Source organism: Lathyrus oleraceus, chromosome 2, assembly GCF_024323335.1.
Source record: "Lathyrus oleraceus cultivar Zhongwan6 chromosome 2, CAAS_Psat_ZW6_1.0, whole genome shotgun sequence".
NCBI classification, from domain to species: Eukaryota; Viridiplantae; Streptophyta; class Magnoliopsida; order Fabales; family Fabaceae; genus Lathyrus; species Lathyrus oleraceus.
Genome location: NC_066580.1, coordinates 63,441,854 through 63,465,599, shown reverse-complemented (window position 1 = coordinate 63,465,599; position 23,746 = coordinate 63,441,854). Strand labels below are relative to the sequence as shown.

Below are 23,746 nucleotides of genomic sequence, written 5' to 3'. Positions count from 1 at the left end.
TCTTGAAGGAGCAAAAGTTTGTTCATGAACTGTCATGCTCGCTAGGCGAAGCCCACGTGTTTTGAAAAAAAAAACGAAAAAAAAATAATAATAATAATAATAATAAATAAATAAATAAATAAATAAATAAATAAAATATAACAGAAAAAAATTTGGACTTGGGCCTCTCTCATTTGAGCCCACAAAGTCACAAAAATCAGGTTATAAATTCTAGACTTCCATCTCCCAAAAAAAACCCTGGGAAAAAGATAGTGAGAGAAGAGCTAACAGAGTTCAGAGCAACCTCCAGAGATTGAAGGGAACTCATTTGCAAAGAACCAATTCCCTCTCATATAAACCCTAAGAGTGCTTTGCAAACCCAACCGTGCCATTCAATTTCAATCGATCCTCCCCAACCAGGTATGCCCTATTTCCACTACTTTATACTTTCAACCTGAAATTTTTGATACCCTTTTAATGCATTTGTTTGACAAGAGGTTTAGGCCTCCTACCCTTGGTTGCTTTTTGTGAGCTTTTTGTGAATTTTAATGGCATGATTCATGTGGTTACATTTTGATTTGGGGGCAACTCTTGATTACCCTATCTTGTTTCTCTAACCTGTTTGTTGAGTTTTGTTTTGTGAGGGCTCATGTGAATCTTGCAGAGATGGCTTGCCTGGTGTTCCACTTTATTTGTGGGATACCACTTGGAGGTTTATTCCGATTACTTGTACTGACTCGCTTTCTTTGATGGTGCTAGCTTGAGAGATCTCTGGGTTTCTTATCTCTTTATTTGATGTTGCTTCGGATCTTTATCCGTGTGGTAGATCTCTTAACCCCCTTTATCTTTCCCGCATTTTACTACTTTTTGCCTAAAGACCTCCATGAAGAGGAAATTGACGGATAAAAGGGATCAATAGTCAATCCCCCGTTATTTAGTGCGTCGTTCTTTAAGATCAAACTACGTGTCGATGCTTCAGAATAAAAACCCCAGATCTTTTGTCCGGTCAGTCAGTGGAGAGGGTTCCACCTTTCTGAACCCCCACTTTTTGTCATGAGCTCACCCTGTCCAGGGTTAAGAGCTATGAGGTATTATCCTCATTACCCCTTTTACATGAGCGTTCCTAAAACACAAACAAACTCATTGATTTTTCTTCTCCTAAGAACACGTTTACTCCTTCTACTACAGGCGAGTAAGTCTCCAAAGGTCGAGCATCCGGTAGATTGCGTAGTAACGTCGTTCATCCCAAAACTTAACCCGTAGTTAGCCGAACTACGGCTTGCTCTGATTCTCATTCTAGATGAGATACGTAGGCATAAGACGCGACGTCTTAGCGAGAACACACTCCCCCTAACCCATAGGTAGCCGAGCTACGAAGACTCTGATTCTCATATTCAGATGAGATACGTATGCAATGGATGCGACATCCGTGCGAGTCATTTCCTTTGACCCTTTTTAGTAAATAGTACATTAGATAAACCCACACCCTTTAGACAAGAACTACAAGAGTGGATCCCGTAGAGTACTACGGATGCGTAGGGGTGCTAATACCTTCCCTTCGCATAATCGACTCCCGAACCCAAGACTTGGTTGCGAGACCTCGTCTTTTCCTTTCCTTTGTCCAGGTTTACTTCGAGCGTTTCCTTTCCCTCCTTTGGGAAAAATAACGTACGGTGGCGACTCTTCTGTCTTCTCTTTTTCGCCGGTTGTTTTTTTCGCATGTAGGTTGCGACACCGACCTCAAATAGTTGTGACTTCTACATAAGTCCAATTACGATTGCTTAACATAGCGCTAAATTTGTGATATAAAAGGCATAGCATTCTAGTTAGTGAGATTGTAAGTCTCCCCTCTTTCATGGTTTTGTTGTGGAAACTTGGCCTTTTTTTCTTCCTTTGGAAGATGTCTTGGCTCAAGGATCCATGCTTGTGATAAATGGGTTGAGTGTTCTCCAAAGAATGTCTTAAAATGAAAAGCAAAAGCAAAATAATACTAACTTCTAACCCATTAACAACTAACTTTTAATTTCAAGCCATTTACTTTAATGTCAATAATTTCTAGCCTTTATTCATTTACCATTGTTCATATCATTCTAATTGTTTATGTTAATGCAATTTTCACTTTGTCCACTTGGACCATTATGTGTGATATATCTTGTTTGTATATACTTTGCTTGTTTGTATGGTCTTTGACTAATAATGTACATAATAACAACAAAATTCCTAAAAACTTTTATGTGGACTGTTGGCTTGATCTTGGACAAATGGACTTAGAACCTAGGCAACATTCATATGCTAAAGGACTTGGCCAATGCCAACTTATTGAGAAACCAAGTGCTTGCAATTTGAAACTTCATCTGACACATTATTCAAGACCCCTCTGAGTTCATCTGCAACATGATCACTGTGTAGTTGTTATTCTGAACCTGTGACTTGTGGAATTCATCTGTTAGATGAGCTAATTTGGAGAAGATCATGGAGTGATTAAAGCTTGGATGTGGCTATCTTTATTTGATTCCTTTGCTCTTCAAGATAATATAATTGTGCATTTGTGTGTTGCTTGATTCTAAATTTCCAAGGGAATTCTGGGTTTCTATTGACATTCTTGTCTATTGGATTGCTACCCATTTGGTCAGATCTTTTCAACTCTAAACTTAATTTTTGTTAAAAGCAATGCATTCACTTTGAAATTTGTATCACGAACACGAGGTTTTGATCCCTCATTTTGATGTTGGTACGTAGGCACAAGTCCGAAGGGCTTGTCCAACACAAAAATATAATTAACGAATTCTTTTCTCATCCCCCCATTCTATTTCTTTGCAAACATCATTTTGTACAAAATACATATGCACACAAAAAGGGCTCCCTAGGAGTACCTAGGACACTTTGGGTGCTAGCACCTTCCCTCTGTGTAACCAACCCCCTTACTTGTAATCTCTGACATTTTATTAGTTTTGATTTGAAAACTTCTTACTTTTGGGTTTTGTTCGTACTTTCTCCCTTTTCCCTTGGAAACAATAAAAGCACGGTGGTGACTCTTGTTATTTGATCTCTAACTTATCCATAGCTTGATGATCCCAAATTTACCGCTACAAGCTGCTCCACCACATTAAATTCACTCTTCTTGATTAATCTTAGTACCTCATCATCATCATTAGGCTTTAATTTGCTGGATTCACCAGACTGACACATTAGAGCATTAACTGGGTTCACTACAGGTACCTCAACCTTCTTTCTGACTACAGCCTCTTCTACATCCTTTGGAAAGACCGGACCAAACACACGACAGCTATGGGTCACCTTCATAATATCGACACTGTTTACAACAGAATTGGTCGTAGGCAACGAAACCTCTTGACGATTCTCTATCACGGTAGCATTATACTGGTAAGGAACAACTCTATCAGATGCATACGGGACGGGGCCCGCTAATCGTATCACTAACGGTGATACCAATCTGTTGACATTATTGTTGCTGCTACTGCCAAATTGAATCACTACCCGCTTCGGGGTCTTAAACAATGGTACTATAACATTCACATCATCTATATCCCTCGACTGTTGAATCTGGATTACATTCTCATCCATCAACTTCTGGATATATCTCTTGACGATCGAACACCCACGAGGGTTTGTACTGCAAATTGCACAACCATCATGGTCGTGCTCAAAATCACTGATGGTACACAGGGTCTTATGCATCTCTACCAAGGACCAATGAATACGTCGCACATCGAACACTCGGAAACTTCCTGGACAACCATCTACCATATTAACAAAGGAATTACCATGAGTAGGAAATGGATTAGCTTTTACATTCGGCGCACGGTCCTCGAAGGACACCATCCCACTTTTCACTAGCTTCTGGACCTCATACTTCAACGGGTAACAGTTTTCAATTTCACGACCAGGGGCTCCTTGACGAAAGGTACAACGGAGTTCGGGCTTATACCACCATGGAAGTGGTTCTGGAATTTTAGGCGGGTTCCTTGGTTGGAGTAGGTTCTGGAGAACTAAAGGTGGATACAGTTTGCATATGACATAGGAATAGGGTTAAAAGAGACCTTCTTCCTCTCAAAACTTTGTTGTTGTTATAGTTGTTTGTTCTTTGTTGCGGTTGTTGTTGACGTCGTTGTTGAACTGGCATTGATTGATTGTTTGAAAATACTAGAATAACTGACGAAACTTGGTGATGATGCTGACGCGGTTGCGGATTTCTTTTGACATGAGGCCTCCTCTGCCTCCCTACTAACATTGCATTGGTTTCCCCTTCCTTCTTTCTGGAGAAACCACTTACATACTTCTTGCTCGATGACACCTCTTCCTTAGACAGACGTCCCTCTCGGACTCCTTCCTCCAACCTCATCCCCATGTTTACCATTTCGGTAAAATCACTGGGGGCACTAGCAATTATGCACTCGTAATAAAACGAACTTAGGGTCTTAAGGAAAATCTTGGTCATCTCTTTTTCTTCTAACGGAGGATTGATCTGAGCAGCAAGCTCTCTCCACCTCTGGGCATATTCTTTGAATATCTCTTTGTCCTTCTGAGACATAGACCTCAACTGGTCTCTATCAGGTGCCATGTCTACGTTGTACTTATACTACTTCATAAAATCTTCACCTAAATCATTAAATGTGTGAACACTTGCACTATCTAGCCCCATGTACCACCTCAAAGTGGCATCATTCATACTATCTTGGAAATAGTGAATTAATAATTGATCATTATCAGTTTACGTTGACATTTTCCTGGCATACATGACAAGATGGCTAAGCAGATAAGTATTTCCCTCATACTTTTCAAAGTCAAGGACTTTGAACTTCATCGGGATCTTGACATTTGGTACTAAGCAAAGTTCAGCAGCACTCCTACCGAACAAGTCTTTTCCTCTCAATGTATTCAATTTCTTTCACAACACAAGGAACTGATCCCTCATCTTGTTCATCTTCTTGTAAACATCGGGGCCCTTAGACGGATCAGAATGATATATGGTGTCCTCAACACGAGGCAGAGTGTGAACAACTAGAGGCGGAACAGACATGACCGGGCTAGATGTCGGCATAGAAGCAAATATGGGTGCAAACCCTTCAGGCATGAAATTCGGTGGCATTCCCCACATGAATGGTTGAGGTAGTAACTTCTGAGATGACAGACCTCTGAGGAGGAGGAGTTGCAAGAGTTGGAGAAGACTGATTCTGAGCATCTAGGACAGACTCCATCATACCAGCTAGGTGAGCAATCTTATCTTTCAACTCTCGATTCTCTTGTTCAAAATGTTCCATGATTCTCGGTTGATTGGCGCGAGTCTTGTATCAGTGAGTCAGTTTGGCTGAAGCACAGAAGAATAACCGATAAGACATCTGGCAGAAGAAACCTGTTTATGCAAATGACGCATGAAATGCAATGTTTTTGTTTGTTTATTTTCAATTTTAAGGAACATACAAAGTTATATTTGCAAATATTAAATAATAGTAACAATTTGATTTGACCATAAAATCTCTTTTATTCATATAAATTTTGGAAGGATTACACTGAGTACAATTTCAGAAACCAAAGTACAAATACAATAGAAAAGGAAACTAATCATCCTAAGGATCCCCTGATAACGGTGTCAGATGATCTAGTTGCGGACGGGTACTTCCTTCGAATGCATTGAATCTCGGACTCAAAAGAAGTCTTCATCTGACCTTTCTCAAGGACAAGCTGGTCAACAATCTTCTTCCAAGCACCGGAAGGATGAGGCATACTAGAGGAAGATGGACCCTCTGGCTCACTCTGTCTCTTCATTGCTCGGTCTTCAAGAAGTTCAATATGCGCATCTTTGTCCTTTGACTCAAGCTGCAACTCCTCATGCTTTCGGCTTAAAGCATGGAATCGCTCTTCCCACATATCCTTCTCTTGCTTCATCTTAGTGAGTGCGTCTTCCAACTCCTCTACATCTTGGTTAGGGAGAGTTGATGGCTCAACTACAACCATAGACATAGGTCTCTCACAAGCATACAACATCTTCAACTCCAAAGCTCTCTTCTTCACCCAAATAGTGTAAGCTTCCAAAGCTACACAGTTGCACAGACCAAGCTCGAATCTTCCTTTCCTATGCATATTAAGCCAAGCATGTACCATCTTTTGCTTCAAATATTGGGGATCTTTACTCTCTTGATAAAAAAGACCTTCTAAGTGAGTGTTATTAGGTTTATCTCTCAAGGGGAACCCAAGTTAACGATGAGCCAAAGCAGGGTTATAGTTGATTCCTCCTTGTGTGGCAATGAGAGGCACATTAGAGAATTCACCACAACAATCAATAATATCCAAGTTACTCATCATAGAATCATCCCAAACAATATCATTATTAGTGAGAGACATAAGTCTCTGAGACCATCGTAGACATTGTTTGTTCTCCCCAAAGCCATGCGTCTGAGGCAAGTGCGGAATAAACCACTTGTACAGAAGAGGAGCACAACACATAATAGTTCCAGCACCTTTAAAATTCCTTAAATGCAAAGAGAAGTACATATCACCCAACAGAGTAGGCACAGGATTCCCAATCAAGAAGATTCTAATGGTGTTAACATCGACAAAATCGTCAATGTTAGGGAACAAATCCAAACCATAGATGAGCAACATAAAGATGGCTTCAAAAGCATCCACACTACCGGCATGAGGAAATGCAATAGCTTTCCCAATGAGAAACTCAGAAGTCAACCCAAACATTCCTCCTTTCTTCACCCAATGAGCCTCAATCTCAGACTTCTTTAGATGAAGAGCTTTAGTGATCGCGACTTAGTAAATCTATGGGAATCGTGACTGCAAATGCACAGTCGTATCGCGCATTTTTAAAGATTATCGAACCCACAAGGACTAATAATCGAACGTATCGTTATCTAATGTTATTATGTAGATCTAAGGCTGATGATCGTTCTAAGATTGGAGGGATGAAGAGAAATAACTATAACATAAGTAGAAGATTAATAAAGATATTTGATAAAGGGATATTGGTATGTAACACATCAGACTTCGGGGATTCGATAGATAGTTTGTGTAATCTTATTGGTCAAAATATTCTTCAGTAGAAATTATTTATAAAAAGGACTTAGTCTCACACTCTCGTTTTATTGACTCTGACCATACTCTTAAACCAGAATGCTTGGCTCTCGCGGTCTCCTTTTGAATTTAAAAGTAATTTTTGAATATGAATAAAGTCTAATTAATCCTAAAGTGATCTCACTGTGTTTAGGATTAATGCCTAGTTTCAGCTATCCGGTTAAAATCTCAAACTCTCGTTCTTGTTGACCGTAACCTTTGTTTTTTTTGTACTCTCGTACGAAAAATAGTTTTTACTAAAATAAGAAACTAAAACCGAAAAAATAAGTTTTATAAAATCCAACACCAATTATTTAGGAATCCTGTCGTTTCGGAAAATCAAACATACAATAAGGCATAAATAAGTAAAATGGCAATTAAAATAAAACCAGGACTATGAATTGATAACTTGAACTGAATCCTGATTCTCCAAATTAATCAATGCCGACAAGCTTTGGCAATCGCGTACAGCGTTATAATCGAATTCAAATGCGTAAACAATAAGTTGCAATAGTCCCCGATGTGGAGAATCTATTGCTTTTACAAAATAAGAAAACTAACCAAAAAGAATCTGACTAAAAATAATCGTCCTCAAAGGAGAAACGACCCTCCTTTATATATTCTCCACTTTCTTAGATTGTAGCGAAAAAGGTGAGTAGAATCGTGGCTAAAATTGGGGAGAGAAAGTAGGGAAAACCGGGTTATGGAGGTTGCCACAACCCTAGTTTGATCTTTGTGGCGAGCACCACCTTTTGAGGGATGGCGCCACCACTCCCTTTAGGTCATGTGTCGGCCACAACACATCCATGTGATGGGCGCCACATGCCCATTTGGTGTGGTGGGGCCCGTACTCTCTATTTTTCTCCATTTTCTTCTCTTTTTCTTTCTTTTTGCTATTTTCCACTTTGCTTGCTTGTACACCTTTCATTCGATAAATACCTGCAATAAACATAAAATAATGCATAATAATAAGCGTTAATCAAGTAAAAAGTAATGCATATGAAGCCAAATATACGATACATTTTCGCGTTATCAAACTCTCTCATACTTAAACCTTTGCTTGTCCTCAAGCAAATGTTGCGTATATGAATAAAAAGTTTGGTGATATCTTTGTAGCATAAAGTATCAAGACTCGTAAAAGACACAGTTGCATTCGGATACTCATTCTAGTCTATAAAATCCACTTTGGTCAAAATTTGCATTAACAGGTACTCACTTCCACACTAAGGGTATCGTTGGAACACATAGTCACAATAGTGCAACCATAAATCTCCCTCCTATACAAACCAATATGAATCATGTTGTCATGCCTAAGCCTACCTTACTAAACCTTCTTTTTATCCTTTTTAATTCTGGCGCAATCACATTAAGCCCGTTATCCTTTCACATTCATAGCAAGACAATTTGTTAGTGACTATGATCTCATCATTATTTCTTTCTTTCTTTTTCGCACTTTGGCTCAAATAATAGTTAAAGATGGTTATATCGTTGGGCTAAATGACCTGGTGAGGATCACCTAACTTAGAGGGAACAACATTTTTCATACATTTCGTCAATCTTTTTCTCTTTTAAGCCTGAGATCATACACTTGCGTAGTGGGTGCTTAGGATGGTGCTGACTTCTAGATAAACTACTTAAGGAATATTAAAGCATGGAATTTAAGGCTATGGCATGACAAGTACTCAAATCGATCTTATACTTGGGAGATTTAAGGTGTTAAAACGATACCGATCTTATAAAGTTTTTCCGAATCTCTACAATTCAACCTCAGTTTTATTTATAGGTTAGAATTTTCAAAAGATGTATTGTATCTCTAAGTCTAGATTTTTGCAAAAAAAAATTGTATGGCTTAAACAAATAGGAGAATTAGTAAATAACGAAAACCACGCATAAAGACTCGATAACACATTGATATTTGACTCGACTGACACTTAACTAAAATAACAAAAGGAAATAACAATAACAATAATTTAAATCTACCTAGAAAGCGATAAATGAAAGCGGTAAAGCTTCTTCCCCCATACTTAAACCTTGCATTGTCCCCAATGCAACGACATAAGATATGAGAGACAAGTAGAACCTGGGTAGCCTACTACTGGCGCCTTCTGCCACATGTACATGCACATCCACCATTTCCTGGCTGGGGAGGTGGTACATAGTCTTGTAGATCTAACACACGCACTGTCAGTGCTGCCATTTCATTGATTAAGCCAACCATGTTCTGTTCGGTTCTGAAAGTGTAGCCGTGCTGATCATGCTGCATTTGACGAAGTATTTGCAACATTTATGTTTGTTGAGCTTCCATGTTTTGGATTTGTAGGTCGCGCTGAGCGTCTAGTTCGCTATGCCGCAACAGTTCAGCATAGATCTCATCAAGAGTGGTTGGTGCCACATTTCTTCTTCTGGGTCTTTGGCTGGAGGATGTACCTGCAACATTTTCAAATGGCATGTGTGTGGTGTGTGGGTTAGTAGCAGGAGAAGCTTGCTCCGGAATATAATCCTCATCGGTGTCCCCACCAGCAGCTACATTCTCAGGAATATACGCGGGGACCGGATCAATAATATAATGAAAATTTTCCTGGCTACGCACATCTGTGCGAGTTGGATTTGGGAGGATTAGATCTTATAACATATTATTTGCAATTATAAGATTAAACTTACCGTCTCTCCTTCGCTTTACCAATTTCATGCTCCTCGCCATGTCAATGGCATGATGCGGGAGCGGGGTTATTCGGGAGAATTTTTCTTTGAGTCCTAGGACTCTGGCTATAGAGGTTATTAAACCTCCAAAAATAATCGGCCCTCTATTTGCATTGACAATGGCCTGCATGTGAGAGAACATAAAAGGGACGGTATTCACCTTTTGTGGCAGAAAAATGGAGAACAAATAAAATAGTTCTTTTTCGTTCACCTTGTTAGAGTTTGCTCGGCCAAAAATGGTGGACGCCAATATTTGGCAGAAATATCAAATAGTTGGGTTGTGAATTAGAGTGGCTTTGTTTCCCTCAAAACTATGGGTTACTGCACCTGTTATTACCCTCCAAAATGGTTGAAAGGCGTGTTGTCAACCCTCAGTATTTGGGACCTCACTTACTATGCTGTCCCCATGGGGAAATTGTAGCAGGTCCGCTAGTTGGGAAAATGTGAAGGCATATTCGATGTTGAACAAACGAAACTGGGCAGTCCCACTGGAACAATTTGTGTTGGGCGTGGGACTAAAAATTAACGAACTTAGAAATTCTAGTGTTAATTGAACTTAGACAGGGTCCTTAAGATATAGGAAATAATTTAAATTTAAAGTGTCTAGCATATAGTTAACACTATCTAAAATTCCTAAGGCAAATAAGCAGGGTTCATCGGCATACCTTGTTGATTCGATTTTTCTTGCGCTTAGAGCCATGTAAGTCTCTTCCTGTAATTCACCTGGCTCGCCGTTTCTGAACACTATTTTCTATTCCCTCATCTATGCCATGATGAATTTCACACTTCTTGTGTAATGTAGTGAGAATATAGCAAGAGAGGGGAGAATTATGCTTATGGGAGGAGTGGTTTTGTGAGATTATGTTGGTGGTTTATATAGAGATGGTTATGGTTGGGAATTGATGAATGAAATAAATTTTACTTACGGTCTTCAATGTCATGGTCAAAGGATGTTAGAGTGGTTGAAGAGCTTTTATGGAGTGTCCAGCATGCAAGGGACATTGCATTGAAAAGGGATCATGTGACATTAGTACATCATAATACATGTGAATGGTAATGTAGGTGCTGGAGCCACTTTTTATCCTTGTGGCGGGCGCCAAAGTCTTCACATGGGCGCCACAGTTTGTGTGTGGCAAGCGCCACATGCAGTGTAGTTTGTTCCCATGTGTGGATCTCTTTATGGTTTTGACCACAAATTTCCATTTGAATTTTAATTGATCGGTATTAAATAAATAGTGGTTGTATAATTAGGTAGAAGAAAACCAACATAATATATAGGTAGGAATGAGAAACAAGATATGGTAAAATGACATTAAAATGCGAAATTGAAAAATAAAAGAATGAGGTAGACAGGAAAAGATGATATAATTCATCTACTAGAATAAAAAGAAATGAAGTAGATAAATAAATTCTCAATGTGTAGAAACAACAATAAAATTTCAAACAAGAAAATAAAATAAATGTCAGTAAATCGGTAATATTCAAATAAATTAGACATTATGGCGGTTGTTGGTAGGACGAGCAAAGGAGTAAAAGTGTTGGTAAATGTGATACAGGTTCTCTGTCACTAAATCTATAAAGTCGTGGAATTCCATGCGCAAGGTGCTCAGCTCGCCTCTAAGTTTGGCGACGTCTGTTTGAACAGCTTTGATGGCAGCAACATGATCAGTGAAAGTTGCAGCAGGTATAACTTGGGCGCATGATTCAGCGCCAGAGAGAAAAGTGTCATAATGGTCATAGATTTGGGGTGTCTCTAGAGGAGAAGATGGTGCATTTGGTGGTCCATCCAAATCATAGAGTCAGTTGTTCCTATCATGTACACTCGTCCTATGGTCTGGCAGGTGAAGGAGAATTGCCATCCATGGCGCAACGGAATTTAAAAATTTCTCCATTTAGTGATCCTTACGAATGGGCATGATCAATGATAGAATCGTTACCTCTTGTGGCGATTCAAACCTTTGGTGCAGATCTCTGATAATGATCAAAACCTTTGATACAGATCCACGGGGCGATCACGAACGTTGAATGATGACAACGTCTCTACTCAGTCCACACGAACGGATTCCTTCAATCGCAGTGCTACCTGTTATGAATGAAGGCTTTGAGTGAGAGAAAGAGGGAAACAAAATTCCAAGTCTCTACTTGAATTTCAGTCTGAGTGGAGTGGAGTGACAATGCTTATACCCAAGGGGTTCTATTTATAGAACCACTTGTGTGGGCCTCAAGCTAAAAGGCCCACTTAAGTGTATTTTGGCCCATATCTTATAATATGCCCAAAATCACTTAAGTATTTGGTACCTTACCATATTTCGTCTCCCACTTAAGTGCACCGTACCTTACAGTGTTCCTTAGTTACTCTATCTCTCATCAATCCGTCCTTTGTGTGTGACCCTATAGGTTTTCGCGGCGTTGGCAATTATATTAAATCACGCATTTAACATAATAAACAGTGAGCGGTATCTAGCAACACATCACTGCTACCCAAGTCACGAAAATGTCATGTGATTTGACAAAACCTCCTGTGATAATAATTATATGTATAATTACCCCTTTGCCCTTATGTCTATATTGAACACAAGGTATAGACCGTGTCACCCTTGTCCAGTTCAATATTGGGCCCATAGACATTTATCCTGTTACGCAGGATTGGCAAATTCCATCTAGGACACTCATGTCCCTCAGCATGCTTCGTGGAGTACCCATCAATTGTCTTTATGGTTATTCAGTTACGGACAACGTTAGATCAGCAACAAAGCACTCGACTCGACATCTAGGATCCATAGTGGTTTCAGGCCGAAGAGTGGTATACATTATTATCACCATGAGAATAACTTATGACACTTTGCATAACTTTCTATATAGTATTCTCATAGCGGGTCAATGCGGTATAAATATTACTCCTAATATTCATACCTATGTTTAAGACTTGATAACTCTTTATCCATGATCCATGAGATGTGATCATCAGTCTACAAACATAATAGTCTCAATGCTTTAATGTTATCCCACTTCACACTAAAGCTCGACTACGGATACTTTAAGAATAGTGTCCTTATGTTTAATGTGTTCTCATGATTAAGTCACACTTAATACATTAAACGGACTATCTATTCCAGGGACTTTATTAATCAACCATAATAAAGAAAATGCGTTTAAATAATTTGATACAAGTACCAAAAGTATTGGCCTCTAGGGCTTACACCAACAGCAGGGTAATGTGGTGTATTACTTGGCGGTTAATTAGAAATTCAAACACATTCGGGCCTAGGTTCCTAATGATATCGGTGTTGAAACAGAATCGGAGTTTCATAGGTCGTATAACCCTGATTAGTGGGTGTTTCAGTATGATGGAATTTTTTATCATGGTCACTAAGCCTCCCACTAAGATTGGTCTATGGTTATCCTGTGTTATACGGTCCAAAATAGCTATCATGAATGTAGTGGCGTTAACAGGTCGAGCTTGTGATGCACAATACATTATAAAGAGTTTGTCTTTGGACACGGAGGTTCTGTTTTGTTCCTTTCCAAATAAGGTGTGAGCTAGGAACTTATGAAATTAACGAATGGAAGGGTTATGGATGTTCTCGGAATGCATAAGATCTGGCTCGGGATGGTTGTTTCTTGTGATGCTACTCCAAAAATAATCTAATTCAAGGTCTACAAGCCTGTCTTCCTGGGTAATGGTAAAGGTATCATGACCATTAGGGCATCCTAGGAGTTCAGCTATTTCTCTATGGGTGTAGCGGTAGTCATTATCGAACAACCTAAAGGTGATGAGGCCTTTGTTAAATCCCATACCATGGTTTGGCAGGTAAACTAGGGAGCTTAGGAATTATAAAGTCAACCTACTATAGGAACTAAATTTTCTTTTGATAGCAAAGGTGTCCCAGCCTAGTTGGTTAATTAGGAGCATAACATTATCTCTTATACCTAATTTGGTCATAGTGCGTCCATCTGGGTATAAGGTTAGTGTCATTTCTCTCTAAGCTAGAGCCTCAAAATGTATCCTTTGAGCTCCACCTCTGAAGATTATATCCATGTAATCTACTTGTTGCATTGTGATGGTCAGTAGCTAGATAAAATCAAGTAGATAATAACATTAAATTAGTAATGGTCAATAATAAAGAAAGATACCTATTGACTTTATGAAAAATAAGAAAGAAAGAAAGAATGAAAAATAAGCAGTAGTAATAATCAGAAATTTAGATAATTGAATTAAAGTTAAAAATAGAGTGTGGGTTATCTCCCACCAAGCGCCTTGTTTATTGTCGTAAGCTCGACAGAAATAGAATAGATGTTATTCTTTTGAATGAGCGGGCAACTCTGTAAGCTTTAGATTTGCGATGAAATCATTGTTGTCAATGTTATGGTAATGTTTCAAACGTTGGCCATTTACTATAAATGGTTCGCTCGTTTTTCCCTTTATCTCTATTGCTCCATTCGGAAAGACGTTGGTAATTTCGAAGGGACCGGACCACCTAGAACGAAGTTTTCCGGGAAAGAGTCTGAGGCGGGAGTTAAACAGAAGTACTTTGTCACCTTCCTTAAATTGTTTCCTTGATATGCGATTGTCGTGCCATTTCTTAGTTCTTTCTTTATAGATTCGGGAATTCTCATACGCATCTAGTCTAAGTTCTTCTAGTTCATGGATATCTAATATTCTTTTTTCTCTTGCGGCAGTATAATTGAGATTAAGGGTCTTAATGGCCCAATATGCTTTATGTTCTAATTCTACCGGCAGATGACGTGATTTTCCATAAACTAGCTTAAAAGGTGTGGTTCCTATTAGGGTCTTATAAGCTGTCCTATATGCCCATAGAGCTTCATGTAATTTTGAGGACCAATCTTTCCTAGAGGTGGCAACCTTCTTTTCTAAGATTTGTTTGATTTCTCGGTTCGAGACCTCTACTTGCCCACTCGTTTGTGGGTGATAGGGTGTTGCTACGCGGTGCCGGACTCCATATTTCAGTAATAAATTTTCAAAAATCCTTGAAATGAAATGGGAGCCACCATCACTGATGACAAGTCTCGGCACGCCTAATCTAGGGAAGATTATACGCTTAAAGAGTCTAATTACAACTCGTGTGTCATTCATTGGAGAGGTTATGGCCTCGATCCATTTTTATACGTAATCGACTGCAACAAGGATATACTTGTTACCAAAAGAAGATGGGAATGGTCCCATAAAATCGATTCTCTAAACATTGAAGACTTCTACTTCCAAAATGCCTTTAAGTGGCATTTCGTCGCGTTTAGATATGTTGCCAGTGCGTTGACACCGATCGCAATTGATAATCGCGATGTGGACATCTTTCCACAGAGTGGGCCAAAATAAGTCAGCTTGCAAGATCTTAGCGCAAGTCTTCGAGGTGCTTGCATGTCCTTCATATGGAGCAGAATGATAGTGGAAGATTACATTTTCTACCTCATCTTCAGGGACACATCGACGGAAAATTTCGTCGGCGCCTCTCTTGAAAAGCAGAGGCTCGTCCCAATAGTAATGTTTAAGATCGTGGAAGAAATTTTTCTTTTGTTGGTAAGTTAAGTCTGGTGGAAGCACCCCAGCTGCTAAGTAGTTGACGAAATCAGCGTACCATGGCAGTGTGGTTTTAGTGTAAATTGCTTCAACTATCTCGTTTGTTTTGGTATCCTTATGGGTTAATGCATAATTAGCTGTATTGCTTTCCAGTTGGCCTATGAGTCTTTCATAAGGGAAATCGTCGTTTATAGGCACTCGTTCAGGTTCAATACCTTCCATTCTTGACAAGTGATCGGACACGACGTTTTCAGTGCCCCTCTTATCCTTGATTTTTAGGTCAAACTCTTGTAATAGTAAGATCCACCTTAGGAGTCTTGGTTTGGTGTCCTTTTTATTTAACAGGTACCTAATTGCAGCATGGTCGGTATAGATAATTATCTTTGCTCCTACTAGGTAGGAACAGAATTTATCCAGAGCGAACACTGCGGCTAAAATTTCCTTTTCTGTGGTGGCATAGTTCATCTGTGCAGGGTCTAGGGTTCTACTTGCATAGTATATTGCATGAAGTTTCTTATCCCTTCTTTGTCCTAATACTGCACCTACAACATAGTCACTAGTGTCACACATGAATTCAAAAGGTAATCTCTAATCGGGCGGTTGCATGATAGGTGTGGTAATAAGAGCTGTTTTCAGTTGTTCAAACACCGCTAGGCATTTGTCATCAAAGATGAATTCAGCATCTTTCATCAATAAGCCAATCAATGGTTTGGTGATTTTTGAGAAATCTTTAATGAATCGCCGGTAGAAACTGGCGTGTCCTAAGAAGCTTCGTATTTCTCTTACAGTTTTCGGAGGCTGAAGGTTTTCTATAACTTCTATTTTAGCCTTGTCGACTTCAATCCCCCTATCAGATACTATGTGTCCGAGTACGATCCCTTGTCGGACCATGAAATGGAATTTTTCCCAATTTAGCATGAGGTTCACTTTTATGCATCTTTTAAGTACCATTTCAAGATTCGATAAACATCCTTCAAAGCTTTGTCCGCATACAGAGAAATCGTCCATGAAAACTTCCATGATGTCATCTATAAAATCAGCAAAAATTAACATCATGCATCTTTGGAATGTTGCGAGAGTGTTACATAGTTTGAATGGCATTTGTCGGTAGGCGAATGTACCATAGGGACATGTGAAGGTTGTTTTCTCTTGGTTGTCAGGATGAATAGGAATTTGGAAAAATCCTGAATAACAGTCTAAGCAGCAGAAGTGAGAATACTTGGCCAATCGTTCAAGCATTTGATCGATAAAAGGTAAAGGAAAATGATCCTTTCGAGTGGCTTTATTTAATTTTCTATAATCAATGCACATTCTACTTCCAATAACCACTCTTTGTGCTATAGATTCTCCTTTTTCATCATTAACAACTGTGACGCCTCCCTTCTTTGGTACGACATGTACTGGGCAGACCCATTGACTATCGGATATCGGGTAGATAATACCTACTTCTAATAGCTTTTGCACTTCTTTCTTTATTACATCACTCAAAATGGGATTTATCCTTCTTTGATGTTCTCTAGAGGTCTTACTGTCTTCCTCTAGCATTATGCGATGCATGCATATGGAAGGGCTTATTCCTTTTATATCTGAGATATTGTATCCTAGAGTAGTTGGATATTTTCTTAAACCATGTAGAAGCCTTTCGGTTTCTATCTGCCTTAAGTCTGCATTGATTATTACAGTTCGCTCGAGTTCAGTGTCTAGGAATTCATACCTTAGATTTTTGGGTAACGTCTTAAGTTCTAACTGGTTTCTTTGGGCAAGGCATATGATCGAGCGTTAGTGCTAGGCATTCTCTTAGGCTATCATCTTGGTATTCCTCACTCCAATTTTTATCTTCAAAAGTATCAGGTCTTGGAATTTTCATTATTTTGGAGTATGATGTTTGTTCATTCTCCATTTCTCTTATACATTCGTCAATGACATCTAGTAGACAACAGGTATCGTCTATAGCTGGCGCCTTAAGGAATTGCGTTAAAATGAATTCGAATTTTTCCTCACCAACTTCAAAGGTTAGCTTGCCTTTCTTAACGTCTATAATGGCTCCGACTGTAGCTAGGAATGGTCTTCCTAATATGATAGGGATGTTATTATCCTCTTTTATATCCATGATTATAAAATCAGTAGGAATATAGAATTGTCCTATGCGTACCAGAATGTTTTCTAACATACCTATGGGAAATTTAACAGAACGATCCGCAAGTTGTACGGACATCCTCGTAGGTCTTGGTTCTACCATTTTGAGCCTTTCGCATATGGACAAGGGAATTAAGCTAATACTGGCTCCTAAGTCGCATAGTGATTTGTCTATGACAAACTTTCCGATTACACAAGATATGGAGAAACTACTTGGGTCTTTCAGCTTAGGAGGCATATTGTTTTGTATTATGGCGCTACACTCAAAAGTAAGTGTAACGGTTTCGTTATCCTCTATCTTCTTCTTGTTAGATAAGATTTCTTTGAGAAACTTAGCATATGAGGGCATTTCAGTGATGGCTTCTGTAAAGGGTATTATGATATTCAATTGTTTTAGAAGCTCTACGAATTTTTTAAATTGTCCTACACTTTTAAATTTAACAAGTCTTTAAGGATAAAGGATAGGGGGTTTATACGGTGGTGGAGGCACATAAGATTCTTCTTTCTCTACGGCCTCTTCGTTTTTATCCTCCTCTTGATCGTCTTCCTTCTCAGTTACCTTACCAGGGTCTTGATGCATGGATGGGTTTTGAATTCTAGGGTCAGTCAGTCCGTCTAGTTCTGTCCCACTTTGTAGTATAATGGAATTCACATGACCTTTCAGGTTTGGTTGCGGATGTCCAGGAAATGTGCCTGCAGGAGCAGCAGTAGGTGCTTATTATTGAGCCACTTGCGAGATTTGTGTTTCCAACATTTTGTTATGGGTGGCTAACGCGTCTACCTTGTTTTCTAACTGCTTGATTTGCTCACTAGTGTGTATGTTTTGATTTAGGAAATCCTTATTTGTTTGGGATTGGGTAGCTATGAAGCTTTCCATCATTATTTATATGTTTCACTTCCTAGGAACATTTTGAGTATTTGTGGCAGCTTTATGATATCCTGGTGGTACAGCAGGTGCTTGGTTAGGTGCATACAATTCATTATTGTTTTTGTACGAAAAGTTAGGATGGTTCTTCCAACCTGGGTTATAGGTGTTTGAGTAAGGGTTTCCTTGAGCATAGTTCACCTGGTCTGTAGAGGTTCCTATCAAGAGTTGACATTATGTGGCAGCATGCCCCGGAACTCAGCATATCTCGTAGTTTGGTGCTACGGCAGCCACGGTGGCTGCGGGTGTTATGGTCAAGATGTCTATCTGATCGGAAAAATAGCAAGTGTACTATTTTTACCGATGTAGTAATAAGGAGTTTTATCTCCAAGTATCGATCTCAAGGATTGCGTAGGAAATACTTATTTTACTTTGATTCTATCAGAACAAAAAGATAATGGTTTGGTTGTTTTGGAATTCTAACAATAAACACAACAGACAGTAGAATATAATTGATTAATATAAAATATGCTAGGGGAAGTGGCTGATTTAACCAGTTATGAATTCAGTCAAGATTTCCTTAATACATATGAAACATTCAATTACCTAGCCTCATAATGTTCTTCCTTAAGTCCTTAAGGAAGAAACTATTAAACTACCAATTCTTACTCAAATGTCCATTCAATTAATCATTGGTTTTAATCATAAATAATATCAAGGTTTGCGGTGGTTTACAAAAGTTACTAATCCTAGATGATGCAATCATAAACCTAATTGTGTGAAAGCCCTAACAATCACAATCCTGTTATTGATAGTCATAGATCAATTTGTATTTGTCTGATACAAAAGCATAATAACATCACACAATTGAATTGAAATAAGTAACATAGTAATAAGGAAATCATTTGTTCAAATTCATAACATACGATCAAATCACGACCACCCCCCTAACATAGGGGGTTTAGCCTCTCATAGTATTCAAAGAAAGCATAGTATGAAAATTAGACATTACAAAGAAATAGGAGATTTGGATCTTCAATGGTCGGAACCCTTGAATCTCGCCGTCTTCAAATCCTCCATTTTCGCTATCTTCTCAATGCCGTGTTTCTTTCGTACATCAAAAAAAGTGTTTTCTCCTTTCCTTTCCAAGCCTTCTAATAGCATCAAATGAATCTCCTCCAAGCAAAAGGTCCAAACTACCCTTAATGAGCAGAATAGGTTCACAAAGCAAAAGTTTAGGTTTCCAAGTCACGCCCAACAGCACGGGCCGTGTGTGTACACACGGGTGCCCGTGTGTGCTCTCCAAAATGATTATTTTTAGATTAAGTTACAGGGGCATCAACACGGGCCGTGTTCCTACACACGGGTGCCCGTGTTAACTCTCTGTTTTTCTGCCTGAACAACAACACGGGCAGTGTTGTGGCACACGGGTGCCCGTGTTGAACTGCTGTATTTTCATATTTTTGCCTTTGTGAGTATCCCCAACTCCACTATTAGTGCTTTTAAACCCGTGCAACGGCCTGTAACAATAACACTACCAAAACAAAGAGTAAAAGAGATCTTTTTGACATAAACTTGTAATCAAATGCAATGCGATACCAAACCAACAAAACATGATAAATGACTCTGAAGAAACTATAAACAAACATAAATCTTACCAAAGTGATGAAAATATGTCGGATTAACGGTGGGAATTCAATGGAAATGGTGACCGATCACAACCCCAAACTTGTCTCATTGCTTGTCCTCAAGTGATGTTTTGAGTCCAAACAAAGGTCACCCACGAATTCATTTTCCACAATGCAACCTAGTCTTTCACAATTTGTGTTATTCCTTTCCAATCGAGTTTCAGGTCTCTCCGACTCAGGCAGTTTGCCACATTTCCACATCAGAAGCCTCGTCACCTGCAAGCTTTTCACACACTCACAACTTCTCTCATGGTTAGGGGTGTACACTCACAGCACAGTGTGCAATACCAAACTCTTAAATTTGAATACATTCTAATGTCACGACAACAGCAGATTCCACACACTTTACGAGGTCTTTTTGGGTTGTAACGGGGCTTGGGTACGGTGGGATAAACAAAAAAATGGATAACAAAGGGTTTTGAACTCGGCAGTCATGTTATGTGATTTTTCTTTCTCTTTTTCTCGTGCATCACGTATACTCTGGGGGTTAATTTCACTCTTTTGACTCTTTTTCTACTCAAATTTTTCGAGCATTTTATAGGTGTTAGAGTCTTAAGTCTCGGCAAGTGCATTTCTTCTCTTTTTTTTTTCTTTTTTTTTATTTTTTTTATTTTTTTTCTTTTAAGGAACATACATAATATTTTCTTTTTGTATGATCTCTTATTATGCACTTGCCCTCTCTTTCAAGATTTCCACCCTAAACTTAGTTTTATGCACATCTTGCAATTCACACAATCATACCGAGTAATAGTTAACAGGGGGTTTATGATGAATAAAATGGCTAAGGCTCAACGGGGTTCACGAAGGGAAACATACAGATAGGGATGGCTAGAAAGGCCCTGGATAAACAAACAACTTGCCTCAGTGTGTGTTGTCATGCTGTGACGTGTCAAAAGGACATACGCAAAATCAGAGTGATAAAGTCATACCTGGCTGAACTCTCATGCTGATATTTAGTGTTTGGCTTTTTGTGATCTCACCATGTTGGTTAGCTTGCAAGCTCTGAAGCCTCCTCGTGTCATGTGGTTTCTTTTCTGATTCGATTCTACCATACCGCCCTCTTGGTTCAGTGTCACCATATTGTGTCCGACTTTACTTTCTCATGGTTGCATCAACTTCCAGGGTGCCTTATCAGAATAAGTATGAGGGGTGTCTTTCATCCACTACCATTGATCCCGGATTCGTCCAACCATTTCTCATCACTCTGTACACACAGGTAAACAATAATAACAAAATACTACGACAACAAAAGCAAAAGCGATGGAAATAAAACATGAAAGGAAAAAACCCCCCCACACCTGAACTAAACATTGACCTCAATGTTTAAATCCATATACAAAGGGGACTCACAGCGACTACTGTTGGTTTACTGCACTATTAACTTTCTGTTTTTCTTCCTGACCAACAACACGGGCAGTGTTGTGGCACACGGGTGCCCGTGTTGAACTGCTGTATTTTCATATTTTTGCCTTTCTGAGTATCCCCAACTCCACTATTAGTGCTTTTAAACCCGTGCAACGGCCTGTAACAATAACACTACCAAAACGAAGCGTAAAAGAGATCTTTTTGACATAAACGTGTAATCAAATGCAATGCGATACCAAACCAACAAAACATGATAAATGACTCTGAAGCAACTATAAACAAACATAAATCTTACCAAAGTGATGAAAATATGTCGGATTAACGGTGGGAATTCAATGGAAATGGTGACCGATCACTTTCTTTTGAGTAAGAGCGTATACCTTGGCGTTGTCATGGTCAAGACTTCTTAATTCGTACATACCTCCTTTCGTTGGAGGTTTCTCTACAGAGATTCCTTCGCTTTCCCACTAGTAATGATTCTGAGCCATACTTTCGATAAGTTGATAGGCCTCATTGTAGGGTTTATCCATCAGTGTGCCACCTATGGCGGCGTCTATTGTCAATCTTCTGTTGTACAAGAGACCGTAGTAAAAGGTATGGATGATCAACCATTCTTCTACACTGTGATGTGGAAAAAGCATCATCATGTCTTTGTATCTCTCCCAAGCTTCAAAAAGTGATTCATTATCTTTTTGTTTAAACCCGTTTATTTGGGCTCTTAGCATAGTCGTCTTACTAGGTGGGAAATATCGTGCTAACAAAACTTTCTTTAACACGTTCCACGTAGTGACAGAGTTAGATGGTAGAGACTAGAGCCAAGCTCTAGCTCTATCTCTTAATGAGAATGGGAAAAGACGTAGTCTTATAGCTTTGGGGCTGACACCGTTTGCTTTCACTGTGTCTGCGTATTGCAAAAACCCTGACAAATGTAGGTTTGAGTCCTCCGTGGGACTACCTGAAAATTGGTTTTGTTGTACGGCTAACAACAACGAAGGTTTTAGCTCGAAATTATTGGCCTCGATGGCAGGTGAAGCGATGTTGTTATGTGGTTCTATAAGACCCCAATTTTGACCCTAAGATCCCTCATGATATCTCATCATATGCATTGGCATTGGGATCACATCTTGACATCCTCCTTACCCCTCATTCATTGGGTTTGCATTGGGAGAGATCACCAAGCACATTTGATTGTATCATACTTTTTTATTTTATCATTTACTAACCAAAATACCAAAAATATGTCTTTGCATTTGTCTAACTCTTTTGTAGGTAGGGCATGATCACCTTTGATCTATCAAGTTCACATCTAGGGTTTAAGACCCTCATTGCTAAAAGAGCTCAACCAAGGAATTATCCAAAATGGTTCTAGGCATCATATATGAGTCCCAATGATCTTTACATATTATTTTGATCAATATTTCTTCAAGAGTTTGGAATTGGTTTGCATTGGAAACCCTAGTTGATCTGGGTATCTTGAGTAACTTCTTCAACAAGCTTCTTCACCAATTGATCAATAATCTTAAGAGACACTTAAAATTTAATCATCTTATGCATATATTATCTCCCATGAGTCCAAAAAGTCAAGAGAATTGCAAGTTAGCAAGGTGGTTGATGGTGGTTGACCAGAGGAATTCATCTGATCAAAACTGGGTTCTCGTAGACCCTATATCCTACAATTTTCATCATATGAAAATGATTCCAAGATCAAAGTTACTCTAAGTGACATTTAAAACAACTTTCATGTTGTGGTATAGAGCTAGTTTTTCTTGGAAAGACATTTTTTATGTTGAAAGATTATAGGTCACTTTGTCTAAACCCTAATTTAAAAGTCAACTTCCCAAGGCCATAACTTGCTCAATTTTTATTAGATGAAATATTTACAAGTTTCACAATCAAATTAAAGGTGTATCTTCAACTTTTATGTTTGGAGTGAGAACTAAATCAACTTTTATGAGCATGTGATATGAGGATACATTATAGGTCATTTTGGACCAATACCATTGAACAAGTGATTTTCCTCAACTTCAAAAATGCATAACTCATTCATCCCAAATCCAAATGATATCAAATGTGTGACCATTTTGAATTTTATTGAAAGATCTACAACTTTGATGAAGACACTTTTCTCATTTGAAGCTCACATAAAAAGTTAGCCAAGGTGGAATAATTGAACATATGGCTTGACACTTAGAAAATATTTTGACATGTTGAAATTTCCAAACTTCCACCTCAAAATTCATCATGATACAAGTTCCAAATAGAAATGTGTTCAACATGAGAGTTGTTCCTCTTGGTCTAACCTTTCTAAAGAGTCTAAATTCATGCATTTTGGACAAGGTTTGAGGGGTCTGCGCATAGCTTAAACTGGGATGTATCAGTTGGCAAGAATCATGCTTA

At 38.9% G+C, this 23,746-nt stretch overlaps 1 non-coding gene across 1 annotated transcript; it reads left to right on the top strand.

Annotated features, from left to right (window-relative positions):
- Positions 1-21,967: 21,967 nt before the first annotated feature.
- Positions 21,968-22,074, top strand: LOC127124149 (small nucleolar RNA R71). Its single transcript, XR_007803779.1, has one exon. It is a non-coding gene; the product is annotated as a small nucleolar RNA R71 (small nucleolar RNA).
- Positions 22,075-23,746: the final 1,672 nt, after the last annotated feature.